The 23,721-nt window shown below is 38.6% G+C and overlaps 1 long non-coding RNA gene across 1 annotated transcript in view; it reads right to left on the bottom strand.

Moving 5' to 3' along the window:
* Positions 1 to 23,721, bottom strand: part of LOC140624808 (uncharacterized) — a 610,288-nt gene that overhangs the window by 526,384 nt on the left and 60,183 nt on the right. Inside the window, exon 2 of the long non-coding RNA XR_012024249.1 lies at positions 3,338 to 3,448. This is a non-coding gene — a long non-coding RNA (uncharacterized lncRNA). The remainder of the gene's footprint in view (positions 1 to 3,337; positions 3,449 to 23,721) is intronic.

Genomic DNA, 23,721 nt, shown 5'->3' with positions numbered 1-23,721 from the left:
GAGTACAATGTGTGTTAAGATGCATTCCTAGCTCATCACATATTTTCCTGAAAACAATCAATACAGGTAGCCCGAGGCAGACAATTTCATCATACATGTACTTTCTGAAAGCAGACCATTATTACCAGAAACCTTCTCCTTACTCAAAAAGACAAAAAGTATGACAGAAACCATATACAGAGTTGGCCTCAGGGGAAATTGTGTAGTAGGCAAAATGCCTTCTATTTCATTATACAGTCCCCTTCTCTCCCTTTCCTTCCAGTAGAACAACCCCTGACTCCCCAGGCACCCGGGACCCCCTCCCATGACCTGACAAAAATCTACTTTGAGAAATGCTTTTAAAAACTCATTCCAACAAATGTGTAAAGTACCAGCACAGGTTTTGGAGTATCAAAGCTATGAATTCACAGGATACAGCTCAGAGTGGTAGAGACATTAACTGAAAAATAGTATTTTGTGAGAGTATATCTTATGAATCCAAATTCGGACTCCTTGAAGGTTTACACGTAGAAAAAAAATTATTTTAAAGGAGATGTGAGGGTTTATAAAGGTGGTACTGAAAATGGGAATATTTTTCAAATCATCTTTGCTACTATGCCATCTGGGACTGCAGTGGAGAAGAGATAGGTGAAGGCAAGCAATGAGATGCTGAAGATGACCGCAAATTACATACAGGCTTTAGCAAAGACATTAAAATATAGAATGAAATGAAGAGTGCTAATGATCACCCAAATGGAAGTTTATTCAGCATAATCGTTTTGTCATTAATCGCACAAAAGCTAGTCCTTCTTTTCATTACTGCCCTGGATACATGGATCTAGGCTCTGTCACAGAGCTATTCTCCAAAGGGACCACTTTAGACTAGGCTACCACACAAAGAACACATCTCTGAAACACACAAGTTCCCACACCAACATCATATGCCACCTGAGTAGTCAGTGCATACACTAAGAATATTCTATGGAATGTTGAGTAGAAGTTAGTATGATATGGTATATAAGGGTTAGGACCTAGATGTGGCCAGCTGTGCACACAACACTTGTAGAGTTACTTCTGTGAGTGTTGGTTTCCTCAACTATAAAATGGGGGGAAAAAAGATACAGTCTTTGTTTGTTGTGGAAGTTAAATAAGATAATGTATATATGTCACCTGGAATATAAAGCTTAGGAGGAGGTTAAAAGTCATAGTGATTATGAGAATACTGATAATAAAAATTATATCTCCAAAGCAGATGAATCAAACAAAAGCTAAGGAAATTTCAAATCACTCAGTCATGTGCTAAGTCTTCATAGTGGTTTATAGCACAGATTGAGAAGTCAAATATTTTGGACAAACTGCTCAAATTCTTTATGACTTAGATTCCTGAAGAAAAACTGAGATCAATTCTACTACCTAGTTCACGCATTTGTTGTGAAGATTAAATGAATTAATGCATTCGAACTCACTTAGAACAGTGCCTGACACAGAGAAGGCACCAGATAAATGTTAGCTATTATTGTTCTTACTATCCTTGCCAAGAGGTAGGAACATGGCGAAAATATGGAGATGAACCTTGGTAAGAAAGTCACAGCTCTGTAGAAGAATGGTAAGAAGTGAATGCTGGAAGAGCCTCATCACTTCCATTCTGGGCACATCCTTTTCCATTCATTCATTTACTTGCCAAGGTGGCAACCAAGGAGCCCAGGTGAGATTCTGGTGGTCATACCCCAGGAGTTACTTCATCAGGACATAGCCAGTTTGGTCTGGACTGAATCTTTTCTACTGAGAATCTACGACTAATATCTACTAATACAACCATTTGCTATTTTGGATGTTTTTATAAGGAGTATCAAGAGTTTGGCAATGAAAATTATGTGTTAGGCTGTCGTCCACATTTACATGGAAATGGTAAAGGCACAGCAAACCAAAGGCTAAAAGAAGCTATGACACTGATATGCTCAGGCCTAGAACATCATTACTATAACCATAATCACTATCATCATCATCTTAATATCAACTACCAATTTTTATCTATGAAATCAAAACTCACCAAAACATCACCATGATATCCATTGAAATCTATTATTCTTTTTTTTTCCCCCCCTTAAGATAGAGGTGTTTCAGGCCTTTCCACTTCTGGAATTAAAAGCTGCATAATGCACAGCGATACTTTCATCCTACATTTTCCATATATAGCAAGACCCGTTTTGACACACAAAGGCAAACTGTTGAATGAGGCACTCAATTAACAATGAAACAAAGTGAAATGTTTAGTTTATAATAATGTCTCACACAAGGCCAATTCCAACAGTGACCTTCAAGTGAAGCTGTTCAGTCTTTTTGCTGCAAGACCATTCCATTGTGCTTTGTAATTAATTTCACACGTGGATATTGATGACAGGATTCCAACAGAGATTCAGCAGCACCTTAGAAAATCTGTCCCCATCCAGTGAGCCAAGGGGCTGGCTTGATGAGCTCCATCAGCTAGGATAATTATTATGAATAAGGAGGTGTGTCACCTCCCTGTAGAGTGTAGAGGTACCCGTACTGAATTACACACAAGTCATACAGAAGTCAGTCCACTGGAACAACTAAGAGCCCCTCAGTAAATGCAAATAGCCAAATACAACATGGCGGATGCTGTCCAATCAGAAAATTTGGAAAGCCAGATAAGGAAGTGAAGAATTGTAAGTGCGAAGAGCCAAGAGAAGGGCCAAGCCCAGGCCAGGGGCCAAGAAGAGTCCCTGCCAATTTTCTAGGAGCAGTCACTGTTCAAATATTTAATAACTCCCAAGTATTCTTTTCCCTCTTTTTACTATTTTATCTCCCATCTTGCCAAGTAGATCCTACTCTACGTTGTGCTAAGAGCTCCTTTTTTACAAGTCTAAAACTCCAACCTCCAAGTAGATTTGGATAATACACTGGGAAAGAAGCCACACAGTTTAATATTTTAGACTCTTGAGCACACCAAAGATCCATCCAGTTCCATACCGTCAAGACAATCTTTCATGGGAAAAAAGGAACAAAATGGAAGTATCAATATAGAAAGAGAACCGTATCTCAAATAATAAAAGACACTTACCTGACGACTCCCTCAAAAAGTTACTTCGTGCAAATCAAATGAAGAAAAATACATTAGGGAAGAATATTCCTTAATGAAAATTCACTACGGATATTACTGTAATGAGAATAACAGTCCCCTCAGGGCTTCCTTGCGGACAATCATGATTCACATACAGGGTACACTTACCGTCAAGAAAGGTACAAGTAAACATTATATGGAGATATGAATACAACCATTTAAATATTTCTTAATTCTAGATTGTTTATTATTTGGCATTTCTGGGGAAAGACTCACAAATCAAGTGGAGAAGTACTGAGATGTCCCTGGTGGTATTTCGGTGGAGAAAATCATGTGCCGACACAGCCTGGCAATCACAGTTCTGTTGTAAAAATCAGTTTCACTTACCTAGAAAGAAAAAGAAAGCAAGAGACAGAGAGAAATTTAATAGAATTCTTTGGAATCTAAAAGTCCTGTTTGTTCCTGGCTTCCCTTTTCCTTCCTTTTAATATTCTCTTTACTCTTCAGGAAAGAACGTCATCAGCATCTCAGCACTGGTATCAAAGTTCATGGGGACACAACGGAACCATGACACTTATCCTTGGCAATGGACAATACCAAGGCCTACCTCACCCCCTTTAGGTCTTGGTCTGTAGGGGTCTCAGTAAGAAAATACCTTTCAGAATGGAAAGGCACGTGTCAGTGCTACTTGGGTTAGAGGTGTACCTTGAGGGTCTCTCCTCGTCTTGCTCCCCCTTGCCTTTGACGTTCTACATGATGCCACTTCATTAGACCCCAGCTACCGTATCCCTTTCTGCCATTCAGTCCTGCTATCCTGGCTGTCCAATCTTGTGCTTTGGGTTTAGTAATAACCTCCTTTATCGAGCACTTATACATGTTTCAAGGTCAAAATAAGTGTTTCTTCCATGTGCCCAGCACCCCGCATTCATGCATTCATTGCTAGAACAATAGTTATGGCACCGCCCTGCAGTTAACTTTTCATTTGAATGCCATTTGCTAGAATCTGAGTTCCCTTGAGAACAGAATCTGCATCATATTCCACTTTTTCATTTTTCAGAGCATGATCTGGGATATGAAACATTTCATAAATACTAGTGAATGAAGATATGCAATAAATAATAAGCGAAGGGAGCTTGAGTCAGAGCAAAATAAAATACATATTTTTTTAATTTTTAAAACTAAATAAGGGAGTTGACAGCCTGGGGTGACTTCAAAATCTGGGTTTTTAATGAGAGGCCTAAAGGGGTGCCCTATTCCTTCTTGCTCAACTTTTCAGGTTAGGAAATAAACCACAAATGATACAGAAGCTCTGGGCCAGAACATTAAATTTTTTCAAGGACCAAACATGGTGCTTGGTGCTAGGTTCGCTTGAAGATCAGAGTGGCTCTACTCAAAAGTGTCCATGTCGTGTGGCTGACAATGATTTCATTCAAATGACCTGACTCTGGAATCTTTGCTTTCCTCAAATGTAAATGGGAGTCACCATATCTGGCCTTTCTAAATCACATTTTTAACTTTTTATTTAAAAAATATCAGAAGCACCTAGCCAAATACAAATCTGTACATTGTGCCTCTTGGAGCCTTCTCCCAGCTTCCTCCAGTGGTGGCATCATATACAACTCCAGTATGTATCAAAATCAGGAAACCTCCTTTGTTGAATCAATGAGATGATGGAAATAAATATCACACTGGTGGTATTTTTTAGGTTAATTATTCTTTCCTCACCATTTATTTATTAAAGTATTACCAAATGCTAGATATTATACTGAACCCTCGAGATAACATTTGCGATCAAAAGCAGCCAGTCCCACACCTTCATGGACTTTATGTACAACAAGAGAACATAGAAAGATGGGAGAATGAAAATGTTATGCATTAAGCTTAATTTGTATAAGAATTAAAAGCCAGGAATATCTAATTCAGGCCAGAACAGAGGATGATGTGATCAGATAAGCCTTCCCAAAGTATATTTTAAATTCAGACTCAAATCTGAAGGTGAACCAAGTAAAAAACAGTAAAAATATATACAGGTGAAAGGAAGAGTATATATGGAGGCAAAGAAAAAAATTAAAAACCTGGCCCATTTTAGTTTGTACATATTTGGTTTTAATAGTTCAGCAGTGGCATTTTTATATGTTTTGAAATAATAATCCTGCATAACTGTATGAATGTTGTAGTGAAGAGATAAACATAAAGAGAAGGAGGGTTTAAATAAAATAGGACTCAACAGACCAGGATCAGGATTTTGAATTTATTTTATGAGCAACTGGGGTGCAGGGATATGTTTTAAACAGAGGAGCATCAATAATCAAAATTGGCATATCCCAGATGCTTAGAGAGAAATGGATTTGATGGGGCGAATGTGGGGTAGAGGTAGGCAGATCAATCAGAGGTCGAGGCATTAAGCCAGGCAAGACATTACAGAAGGTTAGCGAAGACGATGGAGAAGAGTGGGAAGATTGTTTCTATGATGGAATCGACTTAATCTGGAAAAAAGCTGTATATAGGTATAAAAAGGAGCTATTGATAAAGCAGATAATGATGTTTCTAGCTTGATCAACACAAGGTGGTACAATTCAAGCGAGCTATGATAGTGAAAGCACTTTGTAAACTGTAAATGCTACTAAAATGCATTTTCCCATATACAGAATACGCACAATATATGCATACACAATTCTCAAAAAAGGTTAGAAAAACGAGTGGCCTGCTTTTGAAAAAGTTCAGTGCATGGCTCCTAGTAGTGTATCATGATTGGCTTGTAGCACCATTGAGTAATGCCAGACAATCCAATAAGGGAATCAAGAACAAGGAGGTGTTTCCATTAGAACGCGCTCTAATAAACACACAAACACATGCACATATGTTCACACATAATAGCCAACCTAGAGTAGAATTAAACTTGCTCAAGTACCCAACAAATTCGTTCAAAAAAAAAAAAAAACTGGAGTAGAGAGGTATTTTTCATTCAAGAATGGAAATTAATCCAAAATGCAAAAGAAAAATTGCTCAAGAGATTGGTAATTAAATAGACCATCATGCTTATTACTTTTCAGCATATCATTTAAATAAATATCAATCAACCGACCTTATACCTGCCACTGTTTGGTGACTTAAAGGAAATTAGTGATGTCATCGGTCTCTAGATGCCAGAGATCAATTAGACTATTGTTTTTCATTAAAATGATTTGTTATTTGTGTACTGTCTGATTCCCCCTACTTGATTACATGTTGCTTGAGACTTGGGAGACATACCTTGCTTCTCTTGAAATTCTGCATAGGGCATAGCAAAATGCCTTGCATGTAAGAGGCACTCAAGAATATTGTTGAATTTTAGGAACTTCATTAGAAATGCACTCGGTTATACAAATGATTTATTTTCAACCTAATAGTATTGGTAGTGATTACTTTAAGAGAGTGTTAGTGTTGGTAAGGTACTTTGTCAACTTTTCAGGAAAACATCGTTTCTCTTAAGTCGACAAAGGTAATTTATCAGAGGGGAGTAAGAAAAGAAAGAAGTTGCTTTGAACGTATTCCAAAAAAATGAATTTCTTTGAAGTAACAGACTTATTAGCGTTACTGATTCATAAAATATGCCTAACACAAAACCTCGAAGACATTCACACAATTGTGTTATTTTTGGAAGTTTCTCTTCAGCATCTATTGCCAATCCCCTCTTTTAACTCAAAGCAAATCCTTAATGAGTCTGACTTTGGGGGAGGAATGTGCAGAGGAAACTAGAGCCAGCAAAACCACGTTGTTATTAATGGTGTTGTTATTATCACTATTAATTTAATTATTATTGGTGGGGAACCACTCTACTTCTCACTTGACATATCGATGGTGTTCATACTCCCTCCATTGTAGCCCAGCGTGATTGCAAAGTCTTGCCCCCTCTCTCACCTAACTCATTTCAAACAACTGAGAAGTTCATATGACTCCTTGTCTTGTTCCAACCTTCACCTTATCGTTCATTGGTTTCCTGCGATGGCATAACCAAAACCATAGGGTAGGAGACACAAAAGATGGCTGTCCTACCATTGATGTGGACGTGGTGTGGAAAAGCTTGGAAAGAGAACAGCAGCAAAACTGGTGAGGACAGAGTATCTGGTAAATCTAGCTTGGCCTGCATTTCACATTGTTCTGTAAAATGTGTTTTCTATCCTGATGACATGCTACAATTCCTCTGATCTTTGAACAAATTACAATCTGCTTTTATGAATGGAGTACAGTTAGATACTTAGTGGTAATATTCCTCACTTTTTTTTTTTTATAAAGAACCCCTGAGGTGCTCACCAATATTCTTCACACCAGAAACTTAGGTGGTCCTGACCCAGAAAAGGCCTTTCAAATGTGGACTGGTGAGTGCATCGTTGCGAGGCTTATTAAAAATCCATAGACTCTCTGGATAAAAAGTTGGAAACAAACACAATTAAAGTGGTGGAAACTGTAATTGATGCAGGTTAATCTACCCCACGTCTTCTGAGAATGGCCCTGCTCCTACAGCTTAATATTATATACGAGTTGTTATGGCAACTTGATGGTGTTGGGCTATGGGAAATCAGATGCCATTTATGAACTGGACAAGTAGTGCAAATATTTAACTACATACAGTTTACCAAAAAATATAAACCAGAAGTATGAGCAAGGGTGTTGCCATATGAAAGGAGGCTAAGCTTTTAGAAACTTTTGCAAAACAAACAAACAAGCAAATCTCATTGAACTATGACTGGTTGTTACTGTGCCACCTTCTCTTGAGGTACTGGTAGGCAGTACAGGTAGCCAGCACACTCTCCTCCAATTTTATAAGCAAATCTTACAATCTAAAGAGATAAATGCCTAATTTAATTCATTTAATTACCCTGGTGGCTTTAGGGAAGGTACAGCTCTTTTCTTTTTTATAAATTTATTTTTTATTGGTGTTTAATTTGCCAACATATAGATTAACACCCAATGCTCATCCCACCAAGTGACCCCCTCAATGCCCGTCACCCAGTCACCCCACCCCCCGCCCACCTCCCCTTCCACCACCCCTAGTTCGTTTCCCAGAGTTAGGAGTCTCTCATTCTGTCTCCCTTTCTGATATTTCCCACCATTTTTTCTCCTTTCCCCTTTATTCCCTTTCACTATTTTTCATATTCCCCAAATGAATGAGACTATATAATGTTTGTCCTTCTCTGATTGACTTATTTCACTCAGCATAATACTCTGCAGTTCCATCCACGTTGAAGCAAATGGTGGGTATTTGTCGTTTCTAATGGCTGAGGAATATTCCATTGGGGAAGGTACAGCTCTTGAGGATGAAGGCAGCACCCCAGGTCTAGGAACAACTAATGACTACATTATTTAAAATGGCTCTGCAGAGAAGCTTCCATGACTCAGTAGACTAAAAGTAGCCACTTCCATCTTATCATTTATTTGATACCTTTAATATTTTTCAGGTTGGCAATAAGAGAAAAAAACTAAGATTTCAAGGCTGAAAGAGCTAGTTTTCAATCTTGAGATGGTGGGGAAACAATTGTAGTTTAATAATCTCTTTGGCATTAGTATAGTTCCCAGGTAGCAAGGCAAAGGATCCTTTTCCTAAATTTAGTCTGGAGCTTTTCTTAAGTCATAGCAGACTTAAGAACCCAGGCATAGGAGAAAAGAGAAAAAAGAAAAGAGCAAATGTCCTCACCTAGCTTTAACTCTTTCCTATAATGCAGTATCTCACCAGCCAGGTCATGTGTGCAAATACTTATGGTTGTAGCAGCAAAAATTCAGTTGACCCAAGGAAGAGGCTTTTAGGGTCATGTAATTATTGCTGATTAGTCATGTGAAGAGGTTGAGTGAGAAATACTATCCTTTCTCTTGTCCAAAATGGTACATTATAGATCCTGCCTGAGTTCATAGAAGAATAGCAAGCTGGTAAACATAAAAGACCCCTACAAAGAAATCAACATTATCTACACTGTGAAAAGTGGAGCACCAATTCAAAACCATAGCTATGGTAGAGGTTCCAAGATATTTCTGGAACTACACCTATTCAAGACAAAAAAAAAAAAAAAATCATTCTTGGTAAAACTGAGTATAACCAAGCTGCATATATATCTTTTGAATGGACATATACAGCACCAAAACATCCCCCTCAATAATATTCTGCTTAAATGAAATAAAACTGCCAGTACACACATGTGATCCTCACAGTAAGAAGCGGCTTTAGTTGCCGGTTTCAACTCCTGCTGGGCAAGGAAGTTTGGTGCAAGAGGATGAATTTATTTTTTAATTTCTTAAAAATATTATTTATTTCTTTTCATAATCCCTACACCCATTGTGGGGCTCAAACTCATGACCCCAGATAGAGTCACATGCTCTTCTAACTGAACCAGCCAGGCACCCCAGAAGAGGATGAATTTGAGGCCAACAAAGCCCCAAAGACAGTTTAGCCAACTGCTCCAGATTTAGATCTAAAAGGAGTCTAAACAACAGCTCTAATGCGAACCCTTCATACCCTAATCTTATTTCCTTTCATTCAAAATGGAAATGAAGGAGATTATGTGACACAGTTGATTATTGATACCTTCAAACATCTGCTTATACTACATTGAGTTCTAGCCAGGAAAACCTCCCTGCATTTTCTTCTCCTAGGGCCTTTCAACTGTCTTCTAGAAATAGCTATCAGCAAAAGTTCTGTTTCATAAATGTATTTTTGGCTGAATTATTAATTGAAATGAAAACAAGATTTTAATGGGCATAAAAGTCATTTGTAAATGAGATAAAAACGTTCTAGGCATTGCCTGTCTAGATGCAGACCTAAAGCAAAAGCACTATGACAGTTTATGATTATTATGCACATTAGTGCAATCTAGTTGGCTCCCAATTCCTAGAGTAGAGTTCCCCTGTTTGCATAAATGTCTCTCCTGGTTGTTTGCTTTTCATTGCATTTATGTGAAAAGCCCCAAGGATAGTTTTTTTTTTTTTTTCCTTCTGATTAATCCCACACATTAGGTTACTGCAACATTATCTCTCATTGGAGCCATCATAAATGTCTTGCTCCTTCTTTGTTCCTGGATTGGGAAGAAAATCCTACAACTGTGGCTCAGTCCTCCAAACTGAGTTTCTTATAAAGGCCAATTCAGGACCCTTAACTACCTAATTTACCTCCTTTGATTCATTTTCTATTTCCACCCCCCCCCCCAAATTGGCCATTCTACTCCAGCCACACTGGCTTCCTTACTCTGCCATTAACCCCCAGCCACATATCACTTTAAGATATTTGGATTGGCTGTTACCTCTGATTGGACCAGTATTCCCTAGATATATGTATGACAAGATTCTGTCATTCCCTTCAAGCCTTGCATGGATATGTACTCTGACTGCCTCTTTTCATACTGACATCTGACCCCAACCACTGCTTTGAACTCTTAGTCTCTTAGCTAGCTCCACTTTTTGTTTTATTCCTAGCACTTTTCACTTATAACCATTAGTTTATTTATTTTTTTTATTTCTGCCCTCCCTACAAACAGACTAAATACCCACACACATATAGAAGGTAAATGTATATATAAATTATAAATATAGAAGGTAAATGTATATATAAATTATAAATATATAAAAGGTACATATATGTGGAGGGGCACATGTACATCTCCATAAATATTTGTTAAATTAATTCATGAAACAGTGGGTTTCTTGGTGATTCTGTTACTTCTATCTTCAAACTTCAAATCGATCAAATTCTATCCATTCCAAAGAATAAATTATTACTGGCCCTTCCCTCTCCCAGAACACGTATGTCCCTCTTGGCACCCAAATCCTTGTCTTTTGCTAATCCTGATTTTTCTTCTCTCCTATAGTATTGTTAGCTCTGTTTTCTTTATTTATTATTAATCAAGTCTTCAAATCTCACTGTCAGTAACTATAGCAAGAAGGTTGTATCCCTGACAGAAAACAAGATTAAATCGTGAATGTGTAGAATTGAAGGAAATCGAGGGACTATCTTTTCTGATCTCATTACCTATCAACCAATCAATGGGAATCTCTTCTCACTGACATGGAATTCTAACACACAAGTCACCCAAGCTGGAAAACATCAAAGATTAATCCTTTCTCTTGCATGCAAACCATGTAATTTAGTAATAGCTACTCAACCACCATTGACCTGCTAATTAATCCATAGATTTCTTTGTTGTTGTGCCTTTAATCATTTCTACTGATAACTGAGTCACTTTAGAAATACTCATTCTCTCCTCAGACTCACCAACTAAATGCTACTAGCGTCTGTAGTAATAAAACACTGAAATATATTGACTCCCTGCCAACTTGTTCTTTCTCTTCCTTTCTTTTCTATGTCAGCTGGTGCTACTATGCAGATGGAATACAGAGAGAGGAAATGAGCAGCTAGTAAATGAGTAGTTTGTGTCACAGGTGAGGGTGAAAAATGATTCGTCATCTGGGTCAAGAAACAAGTTGGTCCTGCTCTCTCTGAATTGAAGATTTATCTGTCCTTTCGACTTCCCATCAGTAATTTCAAATCAGCCTGAAAATAACTGGTTGGGACCTTATTCCCGGAGTCCCTTTTTCTGAAAACACATGATTGATTCTCATCTTCTACCATCAAGCAACAAGTGATGTACATTTTCTGATGGGGCCATATTTGCATGTGGTGATTCACACAGTGTCTACTGAAAATGCTAGTAATGTGGTGACCCTACATCCTTTGATTTGAAAGGAGCTCAATTGTATCCACTGCCTGAATAACAATTGAAGCGCTGACTTCTATTTTCTGATCTGGCATTCATCTCCTGTGTGTCTTTGAAAGTGTCAGTTCACCTCTCTGAGCTGCAGTAGCCGGAATGGAAAGAACTGGTTACTCATCTGCCTCATTGATGAGTTTCTGTTTTGTCACATACAAGAGACAATTCACACCAACTATTATGATTTCCTCTGAAATATCATGTAGAGCTTATTTCTCATCCAATGTTTGATAGAAAAAGAACTGAGATGTTAAATGGCACACTTGCTCTAGACCTCTAGTTACTGTAATCAAAATGAGTGGCTCTATCAAGCCACCTTTATGCATCATTAGCAAAGAGACTAGAGAAAATTGTGCTTACTATGTAGTCTTCCTTTACAGAAATTACTTTTGCACCCATTTGGATTTCCCAGCTACTTAGTGAGGCCATCTTAGAGTACAGCCAGAAATTTTAAGCCTGCTTGCATAGAAGCACTGCTACCAAGGAAAGGCCTATCCATTTGGAGGTCACATGAGGCTCTATTCATGAGAACAGAAGAATTTTCATTAATAACCAGGAGGGAGGGACCCAGCATCACATGACCAATAGCTAGTGTGACTGATTTTCTAACAACGGACAAAATATCCAGTGAGCAGTTCCCTTTTCAAGATGGTTTATGAGATTATACCTTCATTTCAAATAATATCTTCTAAAGTCAAACACATTTTTAGTGTACCTTGTTAGAGCCGACTCTCTCCAGTTAACAGTCTCTTTGATTTTGACATTGATCATTTCTAAATGTTAACTTTATCCCCCAAACAGAGTTTTACCATCACTGAACATATTTAAATGAATGTGCCTAGAGGAGATTCTAAAAAGAGAATTCTGGAGATGTTTTGAATATTATAGCAGAATAAGGGCACATGCTCCTAGATGCATGGTTCTTATAGTTCTTTCTCCTTGAAGCAGTGCATTTTGAGAATGAAGAACACATTTGGAGCTGGACTCTTAGTTTAAACCTTTCCATAGGAATTTGTTAGTCCTACTGACAAGCAAATTATTTAACCTATCTGGGGTTTATTACACTTATCTTTATGTATTTTTAAAAGATTATTTATTTATTTATTCATGACACACAGAGAGGGGCGGGGTGGGGGTGGGGGCAGAGACACAGGCAGAGGGAGTAGCAGGCCCCATGCCGGGAGCCCGATGTGGGACTTGATCCCGGGTCTCCAGGATCATGCCCTGGGCCCAAGGCAGGTGCTAAACCACTGAGCCACCCAGGCATCCCCTATACTTATCTTTAAATAAAGATAGGATAGAAGTCAACTTATAAGGTTATCATAAGAGAAAAGGATTTGATCTATGTAAAACACTAGAACAGAATCTTTCATGAGATAAAAAATGAGAATGTTACCTCTTTTATGTATTATTACTATGAAAATTCTTATTTCCCAGACACCGAAGATGACTTGCAAAGTGTCACTCCACAGAAGAGGTAAAGGAATCTATGACTAGAAGCTATGTCTTGAGGATCCAGCCAAAAAGATTTATTCTTCGCTACCGCCAATCTGCCCGCACTTATATATCCAAAAACCTCAAGAAAATCACACGACAGAGACTCAGATGATAATAAAGTGCAAGGGATTTAGTGGGTGGAAAAAAAAACTGTCTCTTGAAGAAATAGCTATGACACTAAACACTGCTTCAGAGATATTTGATCTTTATTTTCCATAGAAGCTTAAGATAAGTGACAGGGCTCTGAACCTGCAGTGGGGCTTTAAAACTGTCAGGATCTGGTGTTTTTGTATTGAGCATCTTTCAACAACTCAAGTGGAATAAATTATTACTTATCTTGCCCTCTGACTGCCAATGGTTTGTGAACGTAGAAGGAAGTCCCCAAGTAGAAATACCCTACTCCAGGTCCTAGAGAACAAACCTAGGGAAAGCAGATACATGAGCTCACTATCACCAGACCTCATGTTTACAAAAACAAGGAGAGTAAAAACCATGTGGCTAGCATTTCATTTTCCAACCAAATGTAGACTAGTCATCATCGATAGTTTCTATAATTTCATAATGATAGATTGCAGGTGATACTGTAGGAACTTATACACGACAAAATTCATCTGACACTGCCCTATATACTGCACTGGCCTCATATTTTATTATTTTGCCATTGACAAGTGAAAATGTCATCTTGAACTTGTATTTGGAAACATTCCTCTACATGCTACTCTTACACGATCTCAGCAGAAGGGTTAGTTTAGCTTTGTCTGGGTGCTTCAGTCTCCCTATTTACACAAAGAACACTATTATCTACATACCACATCCCTGGCTTTTTCTCATCCTCCTTAAATGTTTTGTCACATGGTATCAACCTCTGGTTTTTGCGTTGCTGCCCTGATGGTGTTCTCCGAGGTCATGAATCACTCTTTCCTCCCTTTAGGAACTCCAGTTCTTCTTCTTTTTTTTTCTTTTTTTTTTTTTTTTTTTCAGTTCTTCTTCTTGACCGCTCCTGTGAACTTTCTCTGGGGTATAATCACTGACTCTCTACACCCCTTTACTGCTTCTTCTGGAAGGGCTTTTATATTTTCTTTATTCATATTGTATCCTAAGGCAAATGACCTCTAAATTTTTTTCTGTCTAGCACCAGCCTCACACAAGGATCCCGAACCCACTGGATAGCTCTTCCTTGGGAATGTAATATCATTTCAAGCTCATATTTATAACTACTTCAATCTGCCCCCCAAGATTACCCCATTCTGGCCAATGGGGAAATTTTTCTAGGTCACTAGAGTTAAAATTTAAGAGAAACTTAAGTGTCTCATTTTCCATTGCATCCCAATATCTGAATAGGCTATTATTTCTCTAAATTTTCTTTTAATGCTTTACGTCTTATATCAATGACCTGATCTCATTATATTTAAATTTTTGCTGGTGACTCATGACTATCCATAGCTACCCCTTCTCTGTATCACCTCCATGTTACCTCCATCAACAAAACTGACATATTTTAAACATTTTGATTTAGTAACTCTCCTCAATAAGAAATTATAGTGCTTCATCTTTTTTGTTTGTTTTTCAGATCAAATATGAAGTCCTTGTGCTGGTACTTTATGCCCTACTGGAGTCTTGCACTCATATCTCCCATGGCCTCCAGAGAAGATCAATTCTTCTCCCATTAGTCGGGTCATTTCCCAAGCTCATTCCTGCCTATGAGCCCTTACTCAGCCCTTTCTCCCACCTAGAATGCCCTAAATCCTTTCTTCTAAACCAACAAATCTCTGTCATGAACTTCCCTTGTCTCCGTCAATTCAGACAGCCTTCTCTGTTAAAAAAAAAAAAAAATTAACTCCTCTGGGCTAACAATTTTAAGTTTGTTGTTCATTGTGCAGATACTATTCTTACAGCAACTTTTGCATTCAAAAGAGGAGACGAGTCTCCGTGTTTCTTATTACCCATAGTGCCTAATTTTGAACTGGGCTTCTAAATGAGAAACCAGCAGTTTACCCATAGATTACTAGCTATAAAATATTTTTTAATAAAAAAATAGGGCTTTTAGTGATCATGTCCATTTAAATGCATCTTGTATATAGAGTTGTAAGAATGGAGAATAAACTAGATAGACAGGGAAAACATAAGTGAGATGTCCCAGCTCAGCTCTCAGTTGCTCATGTGGTATTCCTTAGTATGGAAGGACACCAGGAACTGTCCAATGATTAGAGATAGACTCATACACTATTAAGCTGTGATCTAATTGTGCAGAGACTACTCTCCCCTACCCTCTGCTCTGTATCTCCAGCACCTAGTACAGAACCCATCCAGGTTGGACTCAATAAATCTAGCTCGCTCAAATAAATTCAATTTGTCATATCGAGGCAAATTGCATACCAAACTCTAGAAATTCTTGCCTATATAATCTAGTATTCATTACCAGTACTGAATTTAGGAAACTCACCACTTTACTCTCTTGACAACTAGGACATTTTCCTAGTTCTGGTGTTCTGTTAACTTTATTTCTTGCTTTCATCATTTTTTTTACAGTTTTACTGAAGTGTAGTTGACAAATAAAATTATAAGATTTAAAGTGTACAACTTGATGATTTAATACACAGTACCGGTATACTGATAACAATAGATTATAGGGGGAAACTATCTATATAATCCAATGATCCCACTTCAGGTATATATTCAAAATAAAGAATTTCTAAGAGATATCTACATTCCCATGTTCATAGCAGCATTATTTTTAACAGCCAGTGTTTGGAAGCAACTGAAGTATCCATCAATGGATGAATGGATAAAGAAAATGTAGCATACACACACACACACACACACAACACACACACACACACACACAGAGGTTATCATTTAGCCTTAAAAAATAAGGAAATCCTATTATCTGCAACAACATGGATAAACAGAAGACATTCTGCTAAGTGAAATGAGCCATAAAGAGAAAGACAAATATCACATGGCATCGATTATATGTAGAATCTGGGCGAGGGGTAGGGCAGGGTTGGGGGGAGAAGGAAACATGGAAAAGGAGAGTAGGTTGCCAGAGAAGAAATATGTAGAAGTTGGTAAAAGGATACAAATTTTCAGATACAATATAGATAAGGTCTGAGCATCTAATGTATAATATGGTGATTATGGTTGATAATATTGTATTATATAACTAAAATTTGTGAGAGTAAAACTTACATCTTCTCAATATTAAAAAAAGGTAAATGCAGGAGGCAATGGATGTATTAATTAACCCAATGGGGGAGAATCCTCTCATAACATATATGTATATTAAATCATCCAGCTGTATACTTTGATTCCTACAATTTTATTTGTCAATTATATCTCAACAAAGCTGGATAAAGATTATAGAAAGCAAGAAAGGTAGTTAACAAAACACTACAGCCAGGCAAATGTCCCAGCTGTCAAGAAGGTAAAGTGGTAAATTTCCTAAGTTCAGGGCCAAATTATAGAAATTTAGAAAATTTAGAAAATAGAAAATTCTAGGGAAAAGAATTAAATGAAGATTTCTAGATATGTGCTGGTTAATGAATTCAACAAATATTAACTGACATATCTCTATGTTACCAAGTACATGATGGTAACTAAGAAACAAGATGTTCACTCTAATGGAGCTTATATTAAAGAGAGACAGCTTAGAAAAAAATTAGAAAAGAAATCAGTAAATAGCAGGTGTCAATAGGTAACTCAAAGTAATGTTGAAGCTTAGAAATAGGAATCTTGGTAGTAAAATAGGATACTATCAGTCTGCTGTGCTACTGATTTCAGCAGGGAATTTGACTTTGTCTCCTATGATATCTTGAAAAATAAGATGGTGAAATGTGACCCATGATTTTCACTGCACTTGAAAAAGGTTCTTTCCCATTCAACATTCAATATGCTGTCAAATTTGCAGGTGACACAAAGTTGAAAGTAGTATCTAATACAGCAGAAGACAGGAGCAAGAATCAAAATAATCTTGACAAGTTGGAAAACCAACAAGAAGAAATGTAATAGGAGTAAATATAAAGTCCTATATTTGGCTATGGACAAAGATTTTTTAAACAGGATATAGAAGGCAATAACTTCTAAAGAAAATAAGATGATAAGTTTCATCAACACTGGGAACAATGTTCATGAACAGACTTGATTTAAAAATTAATAGTCAAACCATAGGCTGGGAGAAAGTATTCACAAGGCATTTATTCAACAAAGGACTGGTAGCCAGGACACAAAAAGAACATCCACATTGAAAGAGGGGAGGTAATTTTTCCTTTTTGTTTATTTATATTTTCTGTATTGTCCTACAGTGAATGTCAATTGTTAGTATTTTTTCAAAATCAGCATTCCATTAATGAAAAGGTTCTATATTTTGGATTCAAAGAGATAAGGTACACAGCATTTATGCACTTACTGGCAAAAGTGATGGACTTGCTGACACAAAGAGCATCTGTGCAGGCTTGGTGGCTGGCTATGGCGAATGAAGTAGATGATCAAATCACAGGCAAGGAGAATTTGGGTGTCTTGGATGGGAAGTAAAACACGCAAGGGACACTACCTCACAACTTACTGCTCTCTGATCACAATCCAAACATACAGCATTCTTTTATTTCTTTGAATACAACATCCTTTCCCCCTTTAGGTCTTCACACATACTTTCCTCCTGCCCAACATATCTTTCTTTGTCTTTCTTTTCTTGTCTATTTTTACTCATCCTTCAGATCTTACCTCCCCACAGAAGAATTCCCTAACTTTCCAAACTAGTTTAGGACTTCCTATCACACTTTCTCATAGCACATTATATTTTGGAAGCATTTGTGATCATTAATAACAACGTGTTTATTGTAGGGTCATTTGGTCATTATCAATCCCCCCCCCCAACGCTAGAATGGATTTTTGCTCATCACTGTAACCCAAGCGCCCAAAGTAACGTCAGCACATTAGAAGGATTCAATGTATATTACTTTTTAAAGTATTACTTTAAAAAGTATATTACTTTTTGTTTATTCATATTTAGAGCACAAGAGCACAGGCATAAGTGAGAGGGGCCAGGGGAGGGGAGAGAGAATCTCAAGCAGACTCTTTGCTGAGCATAGAGCCCAACATGAAGCTCAATCTCAAGACCCTGAGATCATGACCGGACATGATCATGAGTCAGACACTTAACCAGCTGCACCACCCAGGCACCCCCTCAATGTATATTATTAAATGAGCGAAATTACTTGGTTATAGACCTGTTACATTTACATCAAGAGAAGGACGCCAAGATGGCAATAATCAGCAAGAATTTAAAGACCTATACCTGTGGTTAATAAAAAGAAATGGAACTAGAAGTGATGTTTTGTGTAGCATCAGAAAGAAGGTATTTGGTGATTTATGAATGAATGAGCCCCTTCATATGCATATATATATGTATATATATGAGGGTAGGTGACCGATTGCTGAGTTCTTTATCATTTTCCCTTTATCCCTTTTATCTTATTCTGTTTGCATCTTTTTATCTTGTTCTTACTTGTACTGGAAACAGGATGTCAGCTTAACTAGCACTAAATTAACTACAGTTTTAAGCATGTGAAGTGACGATCAGCTCCAGTACAAGCTTGCTGTTTCAAATCTTGGCAGCTCAGGCTTGGCTTCTAGCTTCTCTACTTTTCTGCATGGCTGAGAAAGATAGGCAGCAAATGTAGGAGCAGATTCTTAGAAAGTACTGTTCCAATACCATAGAAATGCCAGGAACTCACAGGGCCTCCTCTTTTCACAGCCAATAAATTCATTATTCTATTTAAGATCCACTCAGTAAGTTGTTTATTAAATGGCTATTATGTACAAGACACTAGGCTTAGTAATAAAGGTCACTGCCCTAACGGAACTCATGATCTAGTGGGTCAAGACATCATTAACATGTAAACAAAATAAAAGTCAACTACCAAGTTAAGGGGTAGGGGGAGCAGCGCAACAAAGAAAATACAAGTGGGGTCCCAGTCGTGTAGGCACCTATGAGGAAATGGCATTCAAGCTACAAAGTTAAAAGATGAGACAGAATCAGCTTTGTGAAGGGACATAGAGTTCCAAGTAAAGAAGCAGCATACAAAAGACTTGAGGCAAAAATGGGATATTTCTTAGGATAGTCAAGGACCTGAAAGCATGCCCGTTAGATGGGAGCAGAGTGGAAGGGAAAGAGTGAGACCAGTGATGGGGGCCAGGATTCCCATGCTGCAGAACTCCATGGCTGTGTCTATGACTTGGTCAGAGGACATCCACTGGGAAACCGCAGAAGCACCATGACCCCCACAAACCACTGCAAATATGGTAACATTAGACTTCCAGGTAGATGGTCCCTACATTTATGCTGGCTGGTAGCTTTTTGTTTGCTTTATTTCCTAAGCACTCTGAGCCTGTTGAGGGCTTCTCCCTCACCCCTAAACCAAGCCAGTCTCTAAATTACAAGTTAGTGAGCTAATCAATCAAATCCTTAATGGAGGAAACAGAAAGGAATTTGAACAATAAAGTATCGATAAAATAAGAGACAATACGTCTGGGTCCACATGTAGTGTTTATTTTACCTTAATGAGTCATTTAAAAAAAATGTTTTACAGACTGTTATTTCCGTCCACTGATGGCTGAAAGGCAACAGACTCTATAAGGGGTGAAAAAGAACATAAGACGTTACGTTGGTTTTGACATATTCCTAACAGAGAAGGTTGTTAAATACCAGAATGAATTTCATAGAGCTTCATCCTAATGCCATTGGATATTAGATACTCATTTGTCTGGCATAATTGTGGGGTTGCCACGTGTGAAGTAAACAAGACGGGGAATTTTCTTTCATGTTTTCCTTTAGTTGAACAACCCAAGAGTCTCCAAGAGTCTCTCATAACCAGCAAGTTGTAGAGTAAGGAGAGATCAGAACCTGGCAGATTAGTAGGTGCTTGATAGAAGTTAACTAATTTCCTGGTTGAGAGTAGACAGATGAATATAGCATTGCTGAAGAGAATAATATTTGAATAATAGTGAGAATCTAATTTTTTACAATTACCATCATACATAAGGAACATTCCAGATAATAGCGTGAAATGTTCTCAGCAGCCATGAGTCAGTAAAATTGAACTTAATGTGCTTTGAAGAACACATTACACCTGAGAGATGTGGGCAGCAGGGTCAGACAAGTCAGCAGTTACCAGGAGACAGCCAGTGGGGGGAGAGAAAGCCAGCCACAATATGGAAACAACTGAAGGCTGGAGGTAAGTCTCGCCAAGTAGGATGATAACAGCAATGAAAAAGCCAGCGGAAGTAGAAGATGGAGCCCAAGGTGGCAGTAGCCCCCTTGGAAGGAACCTGCCCACTGGCACAGATGATGAATTGCCAGCCAAGCAGGGTATGGTTCGGTAGAAAACATCTAAATCAGGTCAGGCCAGCCCATTGGCAGCAAGGCAAGCCAGTCAATGGGGTAGTCACAGCAGAGCCAAAGACAGAATCAGTACATCCAGAGGAACATGAGATGGGCGATATCCACAGTATTGGTTTAATGAAAGCCCACCAACTGGCAAGGGTAATGCATTTGAGCAAAACAGGAGAGTGGTGCACAATAGCCAAGAGACATGATTTGAGCCGGGCCAAGTGAGAAGAATGGTCTCTGAGGATACATCAGCTTGCTACCAACCAGGAGGCGTCTGGCAGCGTGAGAACAGCATACAGACTGCCAAGCACGGTAGGGCAAGGATCATGGCAGCAGGCACATAGGGCGCACAGAGGGAACAGCTAAGCTACTACAGTGGAAGCCCATAGGGCCCACGGGTCCTGCTGCCAGGAGCCAAGCGCAGCCTGAAAGACTGGAACGGAATAGGACAAGGAATCAGAAAGTCAGGATTTGAACTTTATCTCTGCCATCAGCTCTATGACTTTATGCTGAAACTCTTTTTCTTTTTAAGATTTTATTTACTTATTTTGGGTTGGGGGACAGTGAGCACACGAGAGAGAGAGAGAGAGAGAGAGAGAGAGAGAGAGAGAGCATGAGCAGGAGGAGGGGCAAAAGGCTAGAGAGGGAGAGAATCTCCAGCAGACTCCACACTGAGCACAAGCCTGATGTGGGGCTTGGTCCCACAACCCTGAGTTCATGACCTGACCCGAAATCAAGAGTCACATGTTTAACCGACTGAGCCACCTAGGCATCCCTCTATCTTGTCATTCCTTCCTTATCATGTAGGAACTTCAGATCTCCCTCTCTAAGCTGTATTCTGGCCCTGAACTGAGAGTAGGGTGTCCCAAACACTGACAGTCCCCCCATCCCAATGCCATTACCCTACTCTGGGATCACTGGTTGCTTTACCATCTAAGGCAAGGCTGGTTTTTGCCTTTCTCCCTAACACACGTTCCTGCTTCCACTTTTCAGTCTATGCTCTTGCATAGTTTATTTGATGGCCTGAACTACTCTCCATCACCTAGAGTTGGGGTACACTTTTCCAGAACTCACATCAACCTCTACGAGCACAAGTTCCAGGTTGTGGTTATTCCAATTTGACCTACTTACTACTATAAAGCTATCTGTGCTTTGAGGACAAGACACAGCACTTCAAACTCCTCCACTCCAAATTCTATCAGGAAACCCAAGACTAAAAACAAATATAGCAAAGTCACAGTTGGAAAAGTAAGATTATTTCTCACTATTGGAGCATATTATAGTTTAAATATTCATTTGCCTTTTTAAGACTATATGCTGTCAGGGCAGATTACTTCTTCCTTTAAATTCATAATGTAAAAAAAAAATTGCTCATGATAATCGGATGTCTCTAGTATATCCTATGACAAAGATGAAACTACTCTTGACAATGTTACATGTGATAGCCAAAGGAAAGAACTTTCCAGAACGATAACAAACTCACTTCTACAATCATTAGGGAAAGCATCTCCTTTAATTCTCCAAAAGCAACCTCCTCCTCTCCCCACCCCTCCCCTTTATTTTTCTTCTGCTTCCCTTCCCTTTTCTCCCTTCCCTTCTTTTCCCCTCTACTTAGCTTCCCTCCCTCCCTCCCACCTTCTCCCTTTCCCTCTCTCCTCTCTCTCACACACACTCCTACCAAATAAGAGCTACTCTATTCATGTACCTCATGAGTGATGCTTTGTGTAAGATTACAGATGGAAAAGGAGAGTTTCTTTTTGTATCAGCATCTATGTTCCTTCTGCTGCACCCTTTCGTAAAGCCAGAGCATTGGAGCTGGAGGCTGTACAGGTCTTTGTAAGAGCAATTCTCTGAGGATTACTGGCAAATTCTACAGTCAATATGAAAGATAAAGTGGCCAAGTTTACAAACAGATCTCCTTGTGGGATCATCGTATACGAAATCTTAACACTTCGTTGATCCAAACCAATGGGGAATATGTTAATGCCATGCAAAATTACTGGACTAGTATCTATCAGGAGTCCCTTCGTGTGGTGTGACTAGATAAATTAGCCGCTGTGAACCAGACCAACTACAATTTAGATATTTTATGATATGACCATAGTCATATGGACAAACTTCAGAGGTCCAGACCAGGAAGAGAAGTGCCAGCCTGACTGCAGGAATGAATATTCGAGGAGTTGAGAAGATTACAGTCTAGGGCACTAAAGGCTCTTTTCTATCTATGTTCTCTCTTCTTTTACCCTCGACAATACTTATCTCTTGTGAGTGGACAAAACTATTACTTACGAGATAGGGCTTCAGGGTTGCATTCTTCGGTTCCCCTCTGAAATCTCTGAGAGTTTAGGAACAACATCAACTGCTGTCCAGTTTGCTTCATGGTAATAGTAACAATGAACTTCAAACCAGGATCCTGAGTTCCAAGAACATTTCTTTCAAGAGCCATATAAATATTTTACACTACTAATAGCATCAATAGAGATTCTATCATTTTCCACCTTATCCATCTAATCTCCCAAAGTCTTGTTATAACTGGTTCTCTGTATATTATAAGACCTGGCAGGGCTCAGGCCCTGCTGACTTTATTTCAAATGTCAAACCCATCCCGGACCTGTGTTACACAGTCTACGCAGAATCATAGCAAATGAAAATGACATCGGTTGCTTGACCGGTGGCCTTGTCCAGCACAGGCATTGAGGTGAGGTACCAGGAAATCCCCGGCCTTGCCATCCAATCTGCACTGGTTTATAAGAATCAATTGTGGGCATAGCTTTGGCTGTTGAGATTACTGAGAAAGAGATAAAGATAGCTGATGTGGATGAAGGAAAATGAATAAAGAAGAATCTGTAAGAACTTAGAAGGTGATGAATCACATAGCTGAATATCTACTGTGAAAAAAATAATTTTTTCTAATACATTTATGTATATATTTTATTTTTAATATAGCAGCATGCTTTAAATTCTTTGACATCATCTCCCTAAAAATTGACATACTTTAAAAATGCTTCTCGGATCGGGCTTCTGTGATCTAGACCCAGCTTTCT

The sequence above is a fragment of the Canis lupus genome, chromosome 35, assembly GCF_048164855.1.
Source record: "Canis lupus baileyi chromosome 35, mCanLup2.hap1, whole genome shotgun sequence".
Taxonomy (NCBI): domain Eukaryota; kingdom Metazoa; phylum Chordata; class Mammalia; order Carnivora; family Canidae; genus Canis; species Canis lupus.
Note: the sequence above shows the minus strand (reverse complement) of the source record. Positions and strands in the feature narration are given on the sequence as shown.